This window comes from Hyla sarda, unplaced genomic scaffold (assembly GCF_029499605.1).
Source record: "Hyla sarda isolate aHylSar1 unplaced genomic scaffold, aHylSar1.hap1 scaffold_1088, whole genome shotgun sequence".
Lineage (NCBI taxonomy): Eukaryota > Metazoa > Chordata > Amphibia > Anura > Hylidae > Hyla > Hyla sarda.
The window spans coordinates 51,334-70,151 of record NW_026607708.1 but is presented as its reverse complement, the minus strand read 5'-3'; the positions used below and the strand labels follow the sequence as shown (position 1 = coordinate 70,151).

Sequence of the window (18,818 nt, the reverse complement as noted above, 5' to 3'; positions counted from 1 at the left end):
GCAGAAGCAGCAGCAGCACCACCTTTTGTTTTTTGGCTGCAGCAGCAGCAAGGCCCACAGGGCTGGCTAGCTGGCTAGCCAGCAAGCAGGTAGCAATGAAAGTAGGAATCTTTCTTTTTAACCCTGTAAGGGGGTGGTGCACTGTACCCGAAGATACTGCCATATCGGGTCAATGCATAGGGCGACGGAAGCAAGCTTCGAAATCGGCCCCCGTTCTCAAAAATCCATTTAATATATGGTCCCCAGATAGGGGACGTATCAGATATTAAACTGATAAGAACAGATACTACACTTGATCTTAGCCAAAAGGCCGAGAAGCGATAACCGTGAAAGGGGCGGGCCCAACAAGGTCCCCTTCATGGGCACTATCACTGCTTGCTGTCAGGGAGGCTGCCAGACAATTTTCCATGCACACTCTGGGCTGGGGGGCAGTCAACCACCAGTACACACAGCAGAACCTAAACCCATACCATTATTGCTAAGCAGCAAGACAGGGGCCCATTGCACTCCCACGGGGCCTTTTTAAATGCAATCCATAACCCGGATTTGCCAGGAACCCTTCTTACTCCTCCTACTTGCATGTGACACTGGGCTTAGGATCTGCATAGGAAACACACACACAAGCACACACCTACCTTTGTTGCCTGCAGATGCCTCCTTGGCTGTCCCCAAACGGTATCAAACCAACACCCACGGGAAGCTGTAAGCATAGAGGACATGCCTGCACCCCATTGGACTTACCTGTGTGGGTTAAACCCGGGTTATTTGACAACCTATGGCGGTGATGGTTCTGCTCAGGCAGAGCAGTGCTGATGCTCCTCATAAAGCTGTCGCTGCTGTGAAGGTTCTAGGTGACATCACAAATCCCTATGGTTACATACACAACAAAGCTGGGTTGTTGTTGTTTACACTCTGCAAGGCCTGTGGAAGTGAGTGACATCATAGCACTGTAGTTCTGAGGGTTCTAGATGGATGCAACAATCTCCTGTTGCTTCTATGAAGGCCATAATAGACGACATCACCAAACAGCTCCATAGTCACATACACAGCAAAGGAGAGATGTTGTTTACACCTAGTGATGTCAGTGGTATTGAGTGACATCACAGCACAGTGCTAAGGCTCCTGGGCCTGGACACAGCAGCGGCTGCAATATCTCAACGGAGAATACGTTTATATATATGTGTGTGTGTGCGCGTATATATATATATATATATATATATATATATATATATATATATATTTCTCCGCCGAAATCACTTTTAAACCCATTTCCACCTTTTTTTCCCTTCTCTTCCTCTTACTTTTTTTTCAAGTTTTTTTACGTTTTTCTCCTTTTCGCCTCTTTTCTGGGCGTATTATTCTTCTTTTTCTTCTTTTTTTTCGTCTAATGCATACCCCATCAGTGCAGCAATGCTTATTCAATACCGCCAGCAGATGGAGACACTGGGGGATAATTTTCTAAGGATTTATACTGATTTTTCCTGTCTGAATTTGTCGCACAGAAAGTTGCAGGCCAAATATGTGTGACATTTCTGCGACTTTAGCTTCTAGAGCATTTTTACAACATTATACATAGGTGCTGAATACATAAAAAGCGACTGTTCAGCGACAGACAAGTCGCATCGGCTGAAAGTAGGCCAGAATGTCAGTCCATGTTGGAGCAGGTTTAGATACAGTCTAAAGCATAGATCTCAAAGTCTGTGCACAGAATTTAGCAAGGGCCTCGCACCTTCTGATGCATCAGGTAGGTGCACAATAGCATAGCCTAACCCTCTGTACTTTGGTCTATATTGATGCGGGACATAGACAGCCAGCTGATGACCAATCCATTAGTGCAATGGATGGCTGGAAGCATTTGTCTTTGCCTTTGCAATACCACAGAAGCAATGCATGGTCAATGTACAGCAATGACACACCTGTGTGAACAGCCAGGAGACCCCCCCCCCCCATGTTATGTTACATAGTTACATAGTTAGTACGGTCGAAAAAAGACATATGTCCATCAAGTTCAACCAGGGAATTAAGGGGTAGGGGTGTGGCGCGATATTGGGGAAGGGATGAGATTTTATATTTCTTCATAAGCATTAATCTTATTTTGTCAATTAGGAACATTCAGCACCCACCCGCTATCAAGGCAGCTGCCTATCATGTCATGCCCTACCTGCACAGGTGTGCTGGCTACTCAAATGATCCAATTAAGGAGGCCATTTAGTCAGCAGCAGCAGAAGTCCTGTGCCTGGACGCTCCAACAGCGGCCAGACACAAGCAGAAGCAGAAGCAGCAGCAGCACCACCTTTTGTTTTTTGGCTGCAGCAGCAGCAAGGCCCACAGGGCTGGCTAGCTGGCTAGCCAGCAAGCAGGTAGCAATGAAAGTAGGAATCTTTCTTTTTAACCCTGTAAGGGGGTGGTGCACTGTACCCGAAGATACTGCCATATCGGGTCAATGCATAGGGCGACGGAAGCAAGCTTCGAAATCGGCCCCCGTTCTCAAAAATCCATTTAATATATGGTCCCCAGATAGGGGACGTATCAGATATTAAACTGATAAGAACAGATACTACACTTGATCTTAGCCAAAAGGCCGAGAAGCGATAACCGTGAAAGGGGCGGGCCCAACAAGGTCCCCTTCATGGGCACTATCACTGCTTGCTGTCAGGGAGGCTGCCAGACAATTTTCCATGCACACTCTGGGCTGGGGGGCAGTCAACCACCAGTACACACAGCAGAACCTAAACCCATACCATTATTGCTAAGCAGCAAGACAGGGGCCCATTGCACTCCCACGGGGCCTTTTTAAATGCAATCCATAACCCGGATTTGCCAGGAACCCTTCTTACTCCTCCTACTTGCATGTGACACTGGGCTTAGGATCGGCATAGGAAACACACACACAAGCACACACCTACCTTTGTTGCCTGCAGATGCCTCCTTGGCTGTCCCCAAACGGTATCAAACCAACACCCACGGGAAGCTGTAAGCATAGAGGACATGCCTGCACCCCATTGGACTTACCTGTGTGGGTTAAACCCGGGTTATTTGACAACCTATGGCGGTGATGGTTCTGCTCAGGCAGAGCAGTGCTGATGCTCCTCATAAAGCTGTCGCTGCTGTGAAGGTTCTAGGTGACATCACAAATCCCTATGGTTACATACACAACAAAGCTGGGTTGTTGTTGTTTACACTCTGCAAGGCCTGTGGAAGTGAGTGACATCATAGCACTGTAGTTCTGAGGGTTCTAGATGGATGCAACAATCTCCTGTTGCTTCTATGAAGGCCATAATAGACGACATCACCAAACAGCTCCATAGTCACATACACAGCAAAGGAGAGATGTTGTTTACACCTAGTGATGTCAGTGGTATTGAGTGACATCACAGCACAGTGCTAAGGCTCCTGGGCCTGGACACAGCAGCGGCTGCAATATCTCAACGGAGAATACGTTTATATATATGTGTGTGTGTGCGCGTATATATATATATATATATATATATATATATATATATATATATATATATATTTCTCCGCCGAAATCACTTTTAAACCCATTTCCACCTTTTTTTCCCTTCTCTTCCTCTTACTTTTTTTTCACGTTTTTTTACGTTTTTCTCCTTTTCGCCTCTTTTCTGGGCGTATTATTCTTCTTTTTCTTCTTTTTTTTCGTCTAATGCATACCCCATCAGTGCAGCAATGCTTATTCAATACCGCCAGCAGATGGAGACACTGGGGGATAATTTTCTAAGGATTTATACTGATTTTTCCTGTCTGAATTTGTCGCACAGAAAGTTGCAGGCCAAATATGTGTGACATTTCTGCGACTTTAGCTTCTAGAGCATTTTTACAACATTATACATAGGTGCTGAATACATAAAAAGCGACTGTTCAGCGACAGACAAGTCGCATCGGCTGAAAGTAGGCCAGAATGTCAGTCCATGTTGGAGCAGGTTTAGATACAGTCTAAAGCATAGATCTCAAAGTCTGTGCACAGAATTTAGCAAGGGCCTCGCACCTTCTGATGCATCAGGTAGGTGCACAATAGCATAGCCTAACCCTCTGTACTTTGGTCTATATTGATGCGGGACATAGACAGCCAGCTGATGACCAATCCATTAGTGCAATGGATGGCTGGAAGCATTTGTCTTTGCCTTTGCAATACCACAGAAGCAATGCATGGTCAATGTACAGCAATGACACACCTGTGTGAACAGCCAGGAGACCCCCCCCCCCCCATGTTATGTTACATAGTTACATAGTTAGTACGGTCGAAAAAAGACATATGTCCATCAAGTTCAACCAGGGAATTAAGGGGTAGGGGTGTGGCGCGATATTGGGGAAGGGATGAGATTTTATATTTCTTCATAAGCATTAATCTTATTTTGTCAATTAGGAACATTCAGCACCCACCCGCTATCAAGGCAGCTGCCTATCATGTCATGCCCTACCTGCACAGGTGTGCTGGCTACTCAAATGATCCAATTAAGGAGGCCATTTAGTCAGCAGCAGCAGAAGTCCTGTGCCTGGACGCTCCAACAGCGGCCAGACACAAGCAGAAGCAGAAGCAGCAGCAGCACCACCTTTTGTTTTTTGGCTGCAGCAGCAGCAGCAGCAAGGCCCACAGGGCTGGCTAGCTGGCTAGCCAGCAAGCAGGTAGCAATGAAAGTAGGAATCTTTCTTTTTAACCCTGTAAGGGGGTGGTGCACTGTACCCGAAGATACTGCCATATCGGGTCAATGCATAGGGCGACGGAAGCAAGCTTCGAAATCGGCCCCCGTTCTCAAAAATCCATTTAATATATGGTCCCCAGATAGGGGACGTATCAGATATTAAACTGATAAGAACAGATACTACACTTGATCTTAGCCAAAAGGCCGAGAAGCGATAACCGTGAAAGGGGCGGGCCCAACAAGGTCCCCTTCATGGGCACTATCACTGCTTGCTGTCAGGGAGGCTGCCAGACAATTTTCCATGCACACTCTGGGCTGGGGGGCAGTCAACCACCAGTACACACAGCAGAACCTAAACCCATACCATTATTGCTAAGCAGCAAGACAGGGGCCCATTGCACTCCCACGGGGCCTTTTTAAATGCAATCCATAACCCGGATTTGCCAGGAACCCTTCTTACTCCTCCTACTTGCATGTGACACTGGGCTTAGGATCTGCATAGGAAACACACACACAAGCACACACCTACCTTTGTTGCCTGCAGATGCCTCCTTGGCTGTCCCCAAACGGTATCAAACCAACACCCACGGGAAGCTGTAAGCATAGAGGACATGCCTGCACCCCATTGGACTTACCTGTGTGGGTTAAACCCGGGTTATTTGACAACCTATGGCGGTGATGGTTCTGCTCAGGCAGAGCAGTGCTGATGCTCCTCATAAAGCTGTCGCTGCTGTGAAGGTTCTAGGTGACATCACAAATCCCTATGGTTACATACACAACAAAGCTGGGTTGTTGTTGTTTACACTCTGCAAGGCCTGTGGAAGTGAGTGACATCATAGCACTGTAGTTCTGAGGGTTCTAGATGGATGCAACAATCTCCTGTTGCTTCTATGAAGGCCATAATAGACGACATCACCAAACAGCTCCATAGTCACATACACAGCAAAGGAGAGATGTTGTTTACACCTAGTGATGTCAGTGGTATTGAGTGACATCACAGCACAGTGCTAAGGCTCCTGGGCCTGGACACAGCAGCGGCTGCAATATCTCAACGGAGAATACGTTTATATATATGTGTGTGTGTGCGCGTATATATATATATATATATATATATATATATATATATATATTTCTCCGCCGAAATCACTTTTAAACCCATTTCCACCTTTTTTTCCCTTCTCTTCCTCTTACTTTTTTTTCACGTTTTTTTACGTTTTTCTCCTTTTTGCCTCTTTTCTGGGCGTATTATTCTTCTTTTTCTTCTTTTTTTTCGTCTAATGCATACCCCATCAGTGCAGCAATGCTTATTCAATACCGCCAGCAGATGGAGACACTGGGGGATAATTTTCTAAGGATTTATACTGATTTTTCCTGTCTGAATTTGTCGCACAGAAAGTTGCAGGCCAAATATGTGTGACATTTCTGCGACTTTAGCTTCTAGAGCATTTTTACAACATTATACATAGGTGCTGAATACATAAAAAGCGACTGTTCAGCGACAGACAAGTCGCATCGGCTGAAAGTAGGCCAGAATGTCAGTCCATGTTGGAGCAGGTTTAGATACAGTCTAAAGCATAGATCTCAAAGTCTGTGCACAGAATTTAGCAAGGGCCTCGCACCTTCTGATGCATCAGGTAGGTGCACAATAGCATAGCCTAACCCTCTGTACTTTGGTCTATATTGATGCGGGACATAGACAGCCAGCTGATGACCAATCCATTAGTGCAATGGATGGCTGGAAGCATTTGTCTTTGCCTTTGCAATACCACAGAAGCAATGCATGGTCAATGTACAGCAATGACACACCTGTGTGAACAGCCAGGAGACCCCCCCCCCCCCCCATGTTATGTTACATAGTTACATAGTTAGTACGGTCGAAAAAAGACATATGTCCATCAAGTTCAACCAGGGAATTAAGGGGTAGGGGTGTGGCGCGATATTGGGGAAGGGATGAGATTTTATATTTCTTCATAAGCATTAATCTTATTTTGTCAATTAGGAACATTCAGCACCCACCCGCTATCAAGGCAGCTGCCTATCATGTCATGCCCTACCTGCACAGGTGTGCTGGCTACTCAAATGATCCAATTAAGGAGGCCATTTAGTCAGCAGCAGCAGAAGTCCTGTGCCTGGACGCTCCAACAGCGGCCAGACACAAGCAGAAGCAGAAGCAGCAGCAGCACCACCTTTTGTTTTTTGGCTGCAGCAGCAGCAGCAGCAGCAAGGCCCACAGGGCTGGCTAGCTGGCTAGCCAGCAAGCAGGTAGCAATGAAAGTAGGAATCTTTCTTTTTAACCCTGTAAGGGGGTGGTGCACTGTACCCGAAGATACTGCCATATCGGGTCAATGCATAGGGCGACGGAAGCAAGCTTCGAAATCGGCCCCCGTTCTCAAAAATCCATTTAATATATGGTCCCCAGATAGGGGACGTATCAGATATTAAACTGATAAGAACAGATACTACACTTGATCTTAGCCAAAAGGCCGAGAAGCGATAACCGTGAAAGGGGCGGGCCCAACAAGGTCCCCTTCATGGGCACTATCACTGCTTGCTGTCAGGGAGGCTGCCAGACAATTTTCCATGCACACTCTGGGCTGGGGGGCAGTCAACCACCAGTACACACAGCAGAACCTAAACCCATACCATTATTGCTAAGCAGCAAGACAGGGGCCCATTGCACTCCCACGGGGCCTTTTTAAATGCAATCCATAACCCGGATTTGCCAGGAACCCTTCTTACTCCTCCTACTTGCATGTGACACTGGGCTTAGGATCTGCATAGGAAACACACACACAAGCACACACCTACCTTTGTTGCCTGCAGATGCCTCCTTGGCTGTCCCCAAACGGTATCAAACCAACACCCACGGGAAGCTGTAAGCATAGAGGACATGCCTGCACCCCATTGGACTTACCTGTGTGGGTTAAACCCGGGTTATTTGACAACCTATGGCGGTGATGGTTCTGCTCAGGCAGAGCAGTGCTGATGCTCCTCATAAAGCTGTCGCTGCTGTGAAGGTTCTAGGTGACATCACAAATCCCTATGGTTACATACACAACAAAGCTGGGTTGTTGTTGTTTACACTCTGCAAGGCCTGTGGAAGTGAGTGACATCATAGCACTGTAGTTCTGAGGGTTCTAGATGGATGCAACAATCTCCTGTTGCTTCTATGAAGGCCATAATAGACGACATCACCAAACAGCTCCATAGTCACATACACAGCAAAGGAGAGATGTTGTTTACACCTAGTGATGTCAGTGGTATTGAGTGACATCACAGCACAGTGCTAAGGCTCCTGGGCCTGGACACAGCAGCGGCTGCAATATCTCAACGGAGAATACGTTTATATATATGTGTGTGTGTGCGCGTATATATATATATATATATATATATATATATATATATATATATATATATATCTCCGCCGAAATCACTTTTAAACCCATTTCCACCTTTTTTTCCCTTCTCTTCCTCTTACTTTTTTTTCACGTTTTTTTACGTTTTTCTCCTTTTCGCCTCTTTTCTGGGCGTATTATTCTTCTTTTTCTTCTTTTTTTTCGTCTAATGCATACCCCATCAGTGCAGCAATGCTTATTCAATACCGCCAGCAGATGGAGACACTGGGGGATAATTTTCTAAGGATTTATACTGATTTTTCCTGTCTGAATTTGTCGCACAGAAAGTTGCAGGCCAAATATGTGTGACATTTCTGCGACTTTAGCTTCTAGAGCATTTTTACAACATCATACATAGGTGCTGAATACATAAAAAGCGACTGTTCAGCGACAGACAAGTCGCATCGGCTGAAAGTAGGCCAGAATGTCAGTCCATGTTGGAGCAGGTTTAGATACAGTCTAAAGCATAGATCTCAAAGTCTGTGCACAGAATTTAGCAAGGGCCTCGCACCTTCTGATGCATCAGGTAGGTGCACAATAGCATAGCCTAACCCTCTGTACTTTGGTCTATATTGATGCGGGACATAGACAGCCAGCTGATGACCAATCCATTAGTGCAATGGATGGCTGGAAGCATTTGTCTTTGCCTTTGCAATACCACAGAAGCAATGCATGGTCAATGTACAGCAATGACACACCTGTGTGAACAGCCAGGAGACCCCCCCCCCCCCATGTTATGTTACATAGTTACATAGTTAGTACGGTCGAAAAAAGACATATGTCCATCAAGTTCAACCAGGGAATTAAGGGGTAGGGGTGTGGCGCGATATTGGGGAAGGGATGAGATTTTATATTTCTTCATAAGCATTAATCTTATTTTGTCAATTAGGAACATTCAGCACCCACCCGCTATCAAGGCAGCTGCCTATCATGTCATGCCCTACCTGCACAGGTGTGCTGGCTACTCAAATGATCCAATTAAGGAGGCCATTTAGTCAGCAGCAGCAGAAGTCCTGTGCCTGGACGCTCCAACAGCGGCCAGACACAAGCAGAAGCAGAAGCAGCAGCAGCACCACCTTTTGTTTTTTGGCTGCAGCAGCAGCAAGGCCCACAGGGCTGGCTAGCTGGCTAGCCAGCAAGCAGGTAGCAATGAAAGTAGGAATCTTTCTTTTTAACCCTGTAAGGGGGTGGTGCACTGTACCCGAAGATACTGCCATATCGGGTCAATGCATAGGGCGACGGAAGCAAGCTTCGAAATCGGCCCCCGTTCTCAAAAATCCATTTAATATATGGTCCCCAGATAGGGGACGTATCAGATATTAAACTGATAAGAACAGATACTACACTTGATCTTAGCCAAAAGGCCGAGAAGCGATAACCGTGAAAGGGGCGGGCCCAACAAGGTCCCCTTCATGGGCACTATCACTGCTTGCTGTCAGGGAGGCTGCCAGACAATTTTCCATGCACACTCTGGGCTGGGGGGCAGTCAACCACCAGTACACACAGCAGAACCTAAACCCATACCATTATTGCTAAGCAGCAAGACAGGGGCCCATTGCACTCCCACGGGGCCTTTTTAAATGCAATCCATAACCCGGATTTGCCAGGAACCCTTCTTACTCCTCCTACTTGCATGTGACACTGGGCTTAGGATCTGCATAGGAAACACACACACAAGCACACACCTACCTTTGTTGCCTGCAGATGCCTCCTTGGCTGTCCCCAAACGGTATCAAACCAACACCCACGGGAAGCTGTAAGCATAGAGGACATGCCTGCACCCCATTGGACTTACCTGTGTGGGTTAAACCCGGGTTATTTGACAACCTATGGCGGTGATGGTTCTGCTCAGGCAGAGCAGTGCTGATGCTCCTCATAAAGCTGTCGCTGCTGTGAAGGTTCTAGGTGACATCACAAATCCCTATGGTTACATACACAACAAAGCTGGGTTGTTGTTGTTTACACTCTGCAAGGCCTGTGGAAGTGAGTGACATCATAGCACTGTAGTTCTGAGGGTTCTAGATGGATGCAACAATCTCCTGTTGCTTCTATGAAGGCCATAATAGACGACATCACCAAACAGCTCCATAGTCACATACACAGCAAAGGAGAGATGTTGTTTACACCTAGTGATGTCAGTGGTATTGAGTGACATCACAGCACAGTGCTAAGGCTCCTGGGCCTGGACACAGCAGCGGCTGCAATATCTCAACGGAGAATACGTTTATATATATGTGTGTGTGTGCGCGTATATATATATATATATATATATATATATATATATATTTCTCCGCCGAAATCACTTTTAAACCCATTTCCACCTTTTTTTCCCTTCTCTTCCTCTTACTTTTTTTTCACGTTTTTTTACGTTTTTCTCCTTTTCGCCTCTTTTCTGGGCGTATTATTCTTCTTTTTCTTCTTTTTTTTCGTCTAATGCATACCCCATCAGTGCAGCAATGCTTATTCAATACCGCCAGCAGATGGAGACACTGGGGGATAATTTTCTAAGGATTTATACAGATTTTTCCTGTCTGAATTTGTCGCACAGAAAGTTGCAGGCCAAATATGTGTGACATTTCTGCGACTTTAGCTTCTAGAGCATTTTTACAACATTATACATAGGTGCTGAATACATAAAAAGCGACTGTTCAGCGACAGACAAGTCGCATCGGCTGAAAGTAGGCCAGAATGTCAGTCCATGTTGGAGCAGGTTTAGATACAGTCTAAAGCATAGATCTCAAAGTCTGTGCACAGAATTTAGCAAGGGCCTCGCACCTTCTGATGCATCAGGTAGGTGCACAATAGCATAGCCTAACCCTCTGTACTTTGGTCTATATTGATGCGGGACATAGACAGCCAGCTGATGACCAATCCATTAGTGCAATGGATGGCTGGAAGCATTTGTCTTTGCCTTTGCAATACCACAGAAGCAATGCATGGTCAATGTACAGCAATGACACACCTGTGTGAACAGCCAGGAGACCCCCCCCCCCATGTTATGTTACATAGTTACATAGTTAGTACGGTCGAAAAAAGACATATGTCCATCAAGTTCAACCAGGGAATTAAGGGGTAGGGGTGTGGCGCGATATTGGGGAAGGGATGAGATTTTATATTTCTTCATAAGCATTAATCTTATTTTGTCAATTAGGAACATTCAGCACCCACCCGCTATCAAGGCAGCTGCCTATCATGTCATGCCCTACCTGCACAGGTGTGCTGGCTACTCAAATGATCCAATTAAGGAGGCCATTTAGTCAGCAGCAGCAGAAGTCCTGTGCCTGGACGCTCCAACAGCGGCCAGACACAAGCAGAAGCAGAAGCAGCAGCAGCACCACCTTTTGTTTTTTGGCTGCAGCAGCAGCAGCAGCAAGGCCCACAGGGCTGGCTAGCTGGCTAGCCAGCAAGCAGGTAGCAATGAAAGTAGGAATCTTTCTTTTTAACCCTGTAAGGGGGTGGTGCACTGTACCCGAAGATACTGCCATATCGGGTCAATGCATAGGGCGACGGAAGCAAGCTTCGAAATCGGCCCCCGTTCTCAAAAATCCATTTAATATATGGTCCCCAGATAGGGGACGTATCAGATATTAAACTGATAAGAACAGATACTACACTTGATCTTAGCCAAAAGGCCGAGAAGCGATAACCGTGAAAGGGGCGGGCCCAACAAGGTCCCCTTCATGGGCACTATCACTGCTTGCTGTCAGGGAGGCTGCCAGACAATTTTCCATGCACACTCTGGGCTGGGGGGCAGTCAACCACCAGTACACACAGCAGAACCTAAACCCATACCATTATTGCTAAGCAGCAAGACAGGGGCCCATTGCACTCCCACGGGGCCTTTTTAAATGCAATCCATAACCCGGATTTGCCAGGAACCCTTCTTACTCCTCCTACTTGCATGTGACACTGGGCTTAGGATCTGCATAGGAAACACACACACAAGCACACACCTACCTTTGTTGCCTGCAGATGCCTCCTTGGCTGTCCCCAAACGGTATCAAACCAACACCCACGGGAAGCTGTAAGCATAGAGGACATGCCTGCACCCCATTGGACTTACCTGTGTGGGTTAAACCCGGGTTATTTGACAACCTATGGCGGTGATGGTTCTGCTCAGGCAGAGCAGTGCTGATGCTCCTCATAAAGCTGTCGCTGCTGTGAAGGTTCTAGGTGACATCACAAATCCCTATGGTTACATACACAACAAAGCTGGGTTGTTGTTGTTTACACTCTGCAAGGCCTGTGGAAGTGAGTGACATCATAGCACTGTAGTTCTGAGGGTTCTAGATGGATGCAACAATCTCCTGTTGCTTCTATGAAGGCCATAATAGACGACATCACCAAACAGCTCCATAGTCACATACACAGCAAAGGAGAGATGTTGTTTACACCTAGTGATGTCAGTGGTATTGAGTGACATCACAGCACAGTGCTAAGGCTCCTGGGCCTGGACACAGCAGCGGCTGCAATATCTCAACGGAGAATACGTTTATATATATGTGTGTGTGTGCGCGTATATATATATATATATATATATATATATATATATATATATTTCTCCGCCGAAATCACTTTTAAACCCATTTCCACCTTTTTTTCCCTTCTCTTCCTCTTACTTTTTTTTCACGTTTTTTTACGTTTTTCTCCTTTTCGCCTCTTTTCTGGGCGTATTATTCTTCTTTTTCTTCTTTTTTTTCGTCTAATGCATACCCCATCAGTGCAGCAATGCTTATTCAATACCGCCAGCAGATGGAGACACTGGGGGATAATTTTCTAAGGATTTATACTGATTTTTCCTGTCTGAATTTGTCGCACAGAAAGTTGCAGGCCAAATATGTGTGACATTTCTGCGACTTTAGCTTCTAGAGCATTTTTACAACATTATACATAGGTGCTGAATACATAAAAAGCGACTGTTCAGCGACAGACAAGTCGCATCGGCTGAAAGTAGGCCAGAATGTCAGTCCATGTTGGAGCAGGTTTAGATACAGTCTAAAGCATAGATCTCAAAGTCTGTGCACAGAATTTAGCAAGGGCCTCGCACCTTCTGATGCATCAGGTAGGTGCACAATAGCATAGCCTAACCCTCTGTACTTTGGTCTATATTGATGCGGGACATAGACAGCCAGCTGATGACCAATCCATTAGTGCAATGGATGGCTGGAAGCATTTGTCTTTGCCTTTGCAATACCACAGAAGCAATGCATGGTCAATGTACAGCAATGACACACCTGTGTGAACAGCCAGGAGACCCCCCCCCCCATGTTATGTTACATAGTTACATAGTTAGTACGGTCGAAAAAAGACATATGTCCATCAAGTTCAACCAGGGAATTAAGGGGTAGGGGTGTGGCGCGATATTGGGGAAGGGATGAGATTTTATATTTCTTCATAAGCATTAATCTTATTTTGTCAATTAGGAACATTCAGCACCCACCCGCTATCAAGGCAGCTGCCTATCATGTCATGCCCTACCTGCACAGGTGTGCTGGCTACTCAAATGATCCAATTAAGGAGGCCATTTAGTCAGCAGCAGCAGAAGTCCTGTGCCTGGACGCTCCAACAGCGGCCAGACACAAGCAGAAGCAGAAGCAGCAGCAGCACCACCTTTTGTTTTTTGGCTGCAGCAGCAGCAGCAGCAAGGCCCACAGGGCTGGCTAGCTGGCTAGCCAGCAAGCAGGTAGCAATGAAAGTAGGAATCTTTCTTTTTAACCCTGTAAGGGGGTGGTGCACTGTACCCGAAGATACTGCCATATCGGGTCAATGCATAGGGCGACGGAAGCAAGCTTCGAAATCGGCCCCCGTTCTCAAAAATCCATTTAATATATGGTCCCCAGATAGGGGACGTATCAGATATTAAACTGATAAGAACAGATACTACACTTGATCTTAGCCAAAAGGCCGAGAAGCGATAACCGTGAAAGGGGCGGGCCCAACAAGGTCCCCTTCATGGGCACTATCACTGCTTGCTGTCAGGGAGGCTGCCAGACAATTTTCCATGCACACTCTGGGCTGGGGGGCAGTCAACCACCAGTACACACAGCAGAACCTAAACCCATACCATTATTGCTAAGCAGCAAGACAGGGGCCCATTGCACTCCCACGGGGCCTTTTTAACCCCTTCCCGCTATTGGACGTATGCATACGTCCAGGCGAATTACACGTTCGCGCAAATGGACGTATGCATACGTCCAAGCGATCTCCTGCTCTGCCGCGGGCAGCGCAGGAGATCGCGGGTGGGACTCAGCTGTCAATCACAGCCGGAGTCCCACCGCAGCTGCCGGGGCCGCGATCGCGCCGGTCCCGGCAGCATTAACCCCATAGATGCCGTGATCAGTCTGATCACGGCATCTATGGTGTTTGCAGGGGGAACGCTCTCCCCCTGCCCATCAACGCGGCGCCGCGATAAAATAAGGGGGATCGGGGGTGTCCAAGACACCCTCGATCCCCCTTGAAGAGATAGGAGTGAGGTGGCAGGGTTGCCACCCCTCCTATCCCTGCTATTGATCGGCGGAGCGGCCGACCAATAGCAGACTGGGGGCGGGGGGGTTAAAGTTCGGTTCCCCGCGCTATGCCCGCCCATCGGTGTCCGGGCACAGCGGGGGGAACTGTGTAGTAGAGGCGGCGGCGGCAGCGGCGATCACTTACCCGGCGGCGGAGCTCCAGATGACGGCGGCGGCTGTGATCACGGCGGCGGTGGAGGTGAGTATGACGCCGCGTGTCCAGGAGTCTGTTGCCTAGCAACATCTGCAGGGCGACAGTTTAGAGAGTGGTCTCTAAACTGTCGCCCTCCAGATGTTGCAAAACTACAACTCCCACCATGCCTTGACAGCTGTTTGCTGTGTTGGCATGCTGGGAGTTGTAGTTTTGCAAGATTTAGAGGGGTTCAGGCTAGAGATCACTGACAGTGGTCTCTAAACTGTAGCCCTCCAGATATTACAAAACTACAACTCCCAGCATGCCCAGACAGCAGTTTGCTGTCTTAGCATGCTGAGATTTGTAGTTTTGCAACATCTGGAGGGCCACAGTTTAGAGACCACTGTCAGTGATCTCCAGCCTGAACCCCTCTAAATCTTGCAAAACTACAACTCCCAGCATTCAGGAACAGCAAATGGCTGTCTCGGCATGCTGGGAGTTGTACTTGCGTGCCTCCAGCTGTTGCATAACTACATCTCCCAGCATTCCCTTTGGCAATCAGTACATGCTGAGAGTTGTAGTTCTGCAACAGCTGGAGGCACACTGGTTGGGAAATACCGAGTTAGGTAATAGGTTCTATTACCTAACTCAGTATTTTCCAACCAGTGTGCCTCCAGCTGTTGCAAAACTACAACTCCCAGCATGCACGTTCTGTCAGTGCATGCTGGGAGTTGTAGTTTTGCCCCCCCCCCCCCCCCTCCCATGTGAATGTACAGGTTACATTCACACTGGCGGCGGATTACAGTGAATTCCCTGCTTCAGGTTTGAGCTGCAGCAGCCGCAGCTCAAACTCCTAGCGGGAGACTCAGTGTAATCCGCCGTCAGTGTGAATGTAACCTAAAAACACTACACTAACATAAAATAAAGAGTAAAACACTACATATACACACGTACACTGCCCCCCCCCCCCCACCACCCCTTCCCCCCCAATAAAAATGAAAAACGTATCCTACAGCAGTGTTTCCAAAACGGAGCCTCCAGCTGTTGCAAAACAAAAACTCCCAGCATTTCCGGACAGCCATTGACTGTCCAAGCATGCTGGGAGTTTAGCAACAGCTGGAGGCACCCTGTTTGAGAATCACTGGTGTAAAATACCCCTATGTCCACCCCTATGCAAATCCCTAATTTAGGCCTCAAATGCGCACGGCGCTCTCTCACTTTGGAGCCCTGTCGTATTTCAAGGCAACAGTTTAGGGCCACATATGGGGTATCGCCGTACTCGGGAGAAATTGCCTAACAAATTTTGGGGGGCGTTTTCTCCTTTTACCCCTTATGAAAAGGTAAAGTTGGGGTCTACACCAGCATGTTAGTGTAAAAAAAAAACATTTTTGTACACTAACATACTGGTGTTGCCCCATACTTTAAAATTTCACAAGCGGTAAAAGAAAAAAAGCCTCCAAAATTTGTAACGCAATTTCTCCTGAGGACGGAGATACCCCATATGTGGGCGCAAAGTGTTCTGGGGACGCACAACAAGGCTCAGAAGGGAGAGTGCACCATGTAAATTTGAGGTCTAAATTGGTGATTTGCACAGGGGTGGCTGATTTTACAGCGGTTCTGACATAAGTGCAAAACAATAAATACCCACATGTGACCCCATTTTGGAAACTACACCCCTCACGGAATGTAACAAGGGGTACAGTGAGCATTTACGCCCCACAGGTGTCTGACAGATCTTTGAAACAGGGGTCTGTGAAAATGAAAAATAAAATTTTTAATTTGCACAGCCCACTGTTCCAAAGATCCGTCAAATGCCAGTGGGGTGTAAATTCTCCCTGCACCCCTTATTACCTTCCGTGAGGGGTGTAGTTTTAAAAATGGGGTCACATGTGGGGGGTCCACTGTTCTGGCACCACGGGGGGCTTTGGAAATGCACATGGCCAAATTCTCTCTCCAAAAGCTCAATGATGCTCCTTCTCTTCTGAGCATTGTAGTTCGCCCCCAGTGCACTTCACGTCCACTTATTGGGTATTTCCATACTCAGAAGAGATGGGGTTACAAATTTTGGGGGGTATTTTCTGCTATTATCCCTTGTAAAAATGTAAAATTTGGGGGAAAACAAGCATTTTAGTGTAAAAAAAATATTTTTTTTTTACATATGCAAAAGTAGTGAAACACCTGTGGGGTATTAAGGTTCACTTTACCCCTTGTTACGTTCCCCAAGGGGTCTAGTTTCCAAAATGGTATGCCATGTGGTTTTTTTTTTCTGTCCTGGCACCATAGGTGCTTCCTAAATGCGGCATGCCCCCAGAGCAAAATTTGCTTCCAAAAAGCCAAATGTGACTCCTTCTCTTCTGAGACCTGTAGTGCGCCAGCAGAGCACTTTTCATCCCCATATTGGGTGTCTTCTGAATTGGGAGAAATTGGGCTTCAAATGTTGGGGGGTATTTTCTGCTATTACCTTTTTTAAAAATGTAAAATTTTTGCTAAACCAAGCATTTTTGGTAAAAAAAAAATTTTTTTTTTTACATATGCAAAAGTCGTGAAACACCTGTGGGGTATTAAGGTTCACTTTATCCCTTGTTACGTTCCTCAAGGAGTCTAGTTTCCAAAATGGTATGCCATGTCATTTTTTTTTTGCTGTCCTGGCACCATAGGGGCTTCCTAAATGCGACATGCCCCCCGAGCAAAATTTGCTCTCAAAAAGCCAAATATGACTCCTTCTCTTCTGAGCATTGTAGTTCGCCCGTAATGCACTTCAGGTCAACTTATGGGGTACCTCCATACTCAGAAGAGATGGGGTTACAAATTTTGGGGGGTATTTTCTGCTATTAACCCTTGCAAAAATGTGAAATTTGGGGGGAAACACACATTTTAGTGAAATTATTATTTTTATTCTTTTACATATGCAAAAGTCATGAAACACCTGTGGGGTATTAAGGCTCACTTTATTCCTTTTTACGTTCCTCAAGGGGTCTAGTTTCCAAAATGGTATGCCATGTTTTTTTTATTTGCTGTTTTGGCACCATAGGGGCTTCCTAAATGCAACATGCCCCCAAAAAACCATTTCAGAAAAACGTACTCTCCAAAATCCCCTTGTCGCTCCTTCGCTTCTGAGCCCTCTACTGCGCCCGCCGAACAGTTTACATAGACATATGAGGTATGTGCTTACTCGAGAGAAATTGGGCTACAAATTCAAGTATAAATTTTATCCTTTTACCCCTTGTAAAAATTCAAAAATTGGGTCTACAAGAACATGCAAGTGTAAAAAATGAAGATTTTGAATTTTCTCCTTCACTTTGCTGCTTTTCCTGTGAAACACCTAAAGGGTTAAAACACTTACTGAATGTCATTTTGAATACTTTGGGGGGTGCAGTTTTTGTAATGGGGTCATTTATGGGGTATTTCTAATATGAAGACCCTTCAAATCCACTTCAAACCTGAACTGGTCCATGAAAAATAGCGAGTTTGAAAATTTTGTGAAAAATTGTAAAATTGCTGCTGAACTTTGAAGCCCTCTGGTGTCTTCCAAAAGTAAACACTTGTCAATTTTATGATGAAAATATAAAGTAGACATATTGTATATGTGAATCCCAAAAAAATTATATTTGGAATATCCATTTTCCTTACAAGCAGAGAGCTTCAAAGTTAGAAAAATGCAAAATTTTCAATTTTTTCATCAAATTTTGGGATTTTTCACCAAGAAAGGATGCAAGTTACCACAAAAATTTACCACTATGTTAAAGTAGAATATGTCACGAAAAAACAATCTCGGAATCAGATTGATAAGTAAAAGCATTCCAGAGTTATTAATGTTTAAAGTGACAGTGGTCAGATGTGCAAAAAAGGGCTGCGTCCTAGAGGTGAAAATGGGCTGTGTCCTTAAGGGGTTAAATGCAATCCATAACCCGGATTTGCCAGGAACCCTTCTTACTCCTCCTACTTGCATGTGACACTGGGCTTAGGATCTGCATAGGAAACACACACACAAGCACACACCTACCTTTGTTGCCTGCAGATGCCTCCTTGGCTGTCCCCAAACGGTATCAAACCAACACCCACGGGAAGCTGTAAGCATAGAGGACATGCCTGCACCCCATTGGACTTACCTGTGTGGGTTAAA

The 18,818-nt window shown here is 46.1% G+C and overlaps 7 non-coding genes across 7 annotated transcripts; all 7 read right to left on the bottom strand.

Annotated features, from left to right (window-relative positions):
* Positions 1 to 131: 131 nt before the first annotated feature.
* Positions 132 to 322, bottom strand: LOC130300562 (U2 spliceosomal RNA). The gene has a single exon (XR_008851402.1). It is a non-coding gene; the product is annotated as a U2 spliceosomal RNA (small nuclear RNA).
* Positions 323 to 2,402: 2,080 nt separating this feature from the next.
* LOC130300561 (U2 spliceosomal RNA) lies at positions 2,403 to 2,593 on the bottom strand. The gene has a single exon (XR_008851401.1). It is a non-coding gene; the product is annotated as a U2 spliceosomal RNA (small nuclear RNA).
* Positions 2,594 to 4,686: 2,093 nt separating this feature from the next.
* Positions 4,687 to 4,877, bottom strand: LOC130300560 (U2 spliceosomal RNA). The gene has a single exon (XR_008851400.1). It is a non-coding gene; the product is annotated as a U2 spliceosomal RNA (small nuclear RNA).
* Positions 4,878 to 6,965: 2,088 nt separating this feature from the next.
* LOC130300559 (U2 spliceosomal RNA) lies at positions 6,966 to 7,156 on the bottom strand. The gene has a single exon (XR_008851399.1). It is a non-coding gene; the product is annotated as a U2 spliceosomal RNA (small nuclear RNA).
* A 2,085-nt stretch (positions 7,157 to 9,241) lies between these two features.
* LOC130300558 (U2 spliceosomal RNA) lies at positions 9,242 to 9,432 on the bottom strand. Its single transcript, XR_008851398.1, has one exon. It is a non-coding gene; the product is annotated as a U2 spliceosomal RNA (small nuclear RNA).
* A 2,077-nt stretch (positions 9,433 to 11,509) lies between these two features.
* LOC130300557 (U2 spliceosomal RNA) lies at positions 11,510 to 11,700 on the bottom strand. Its single transcript, XR_008851397.1, has one exon. It is a non-coding gene; the product is annotated as a U2 spliceosomal RNA (small nuclear RNA).
* A 2,081-nt stretch (positions 11,701 to 13,781) lies between these two features.
* LOC130300556 (U2 spliceosomal RNA) lies at positions 13,782 to 13,972 on the bottom strand. The gene has a single exon (XR_008851396.1). It is a non-coding gene; the product is annotated as a U2 spliceosomal RNA (small nuclear RNA).
* Positions 13,973 to 18,818: the final 4,846 nt, after the last annotated feature.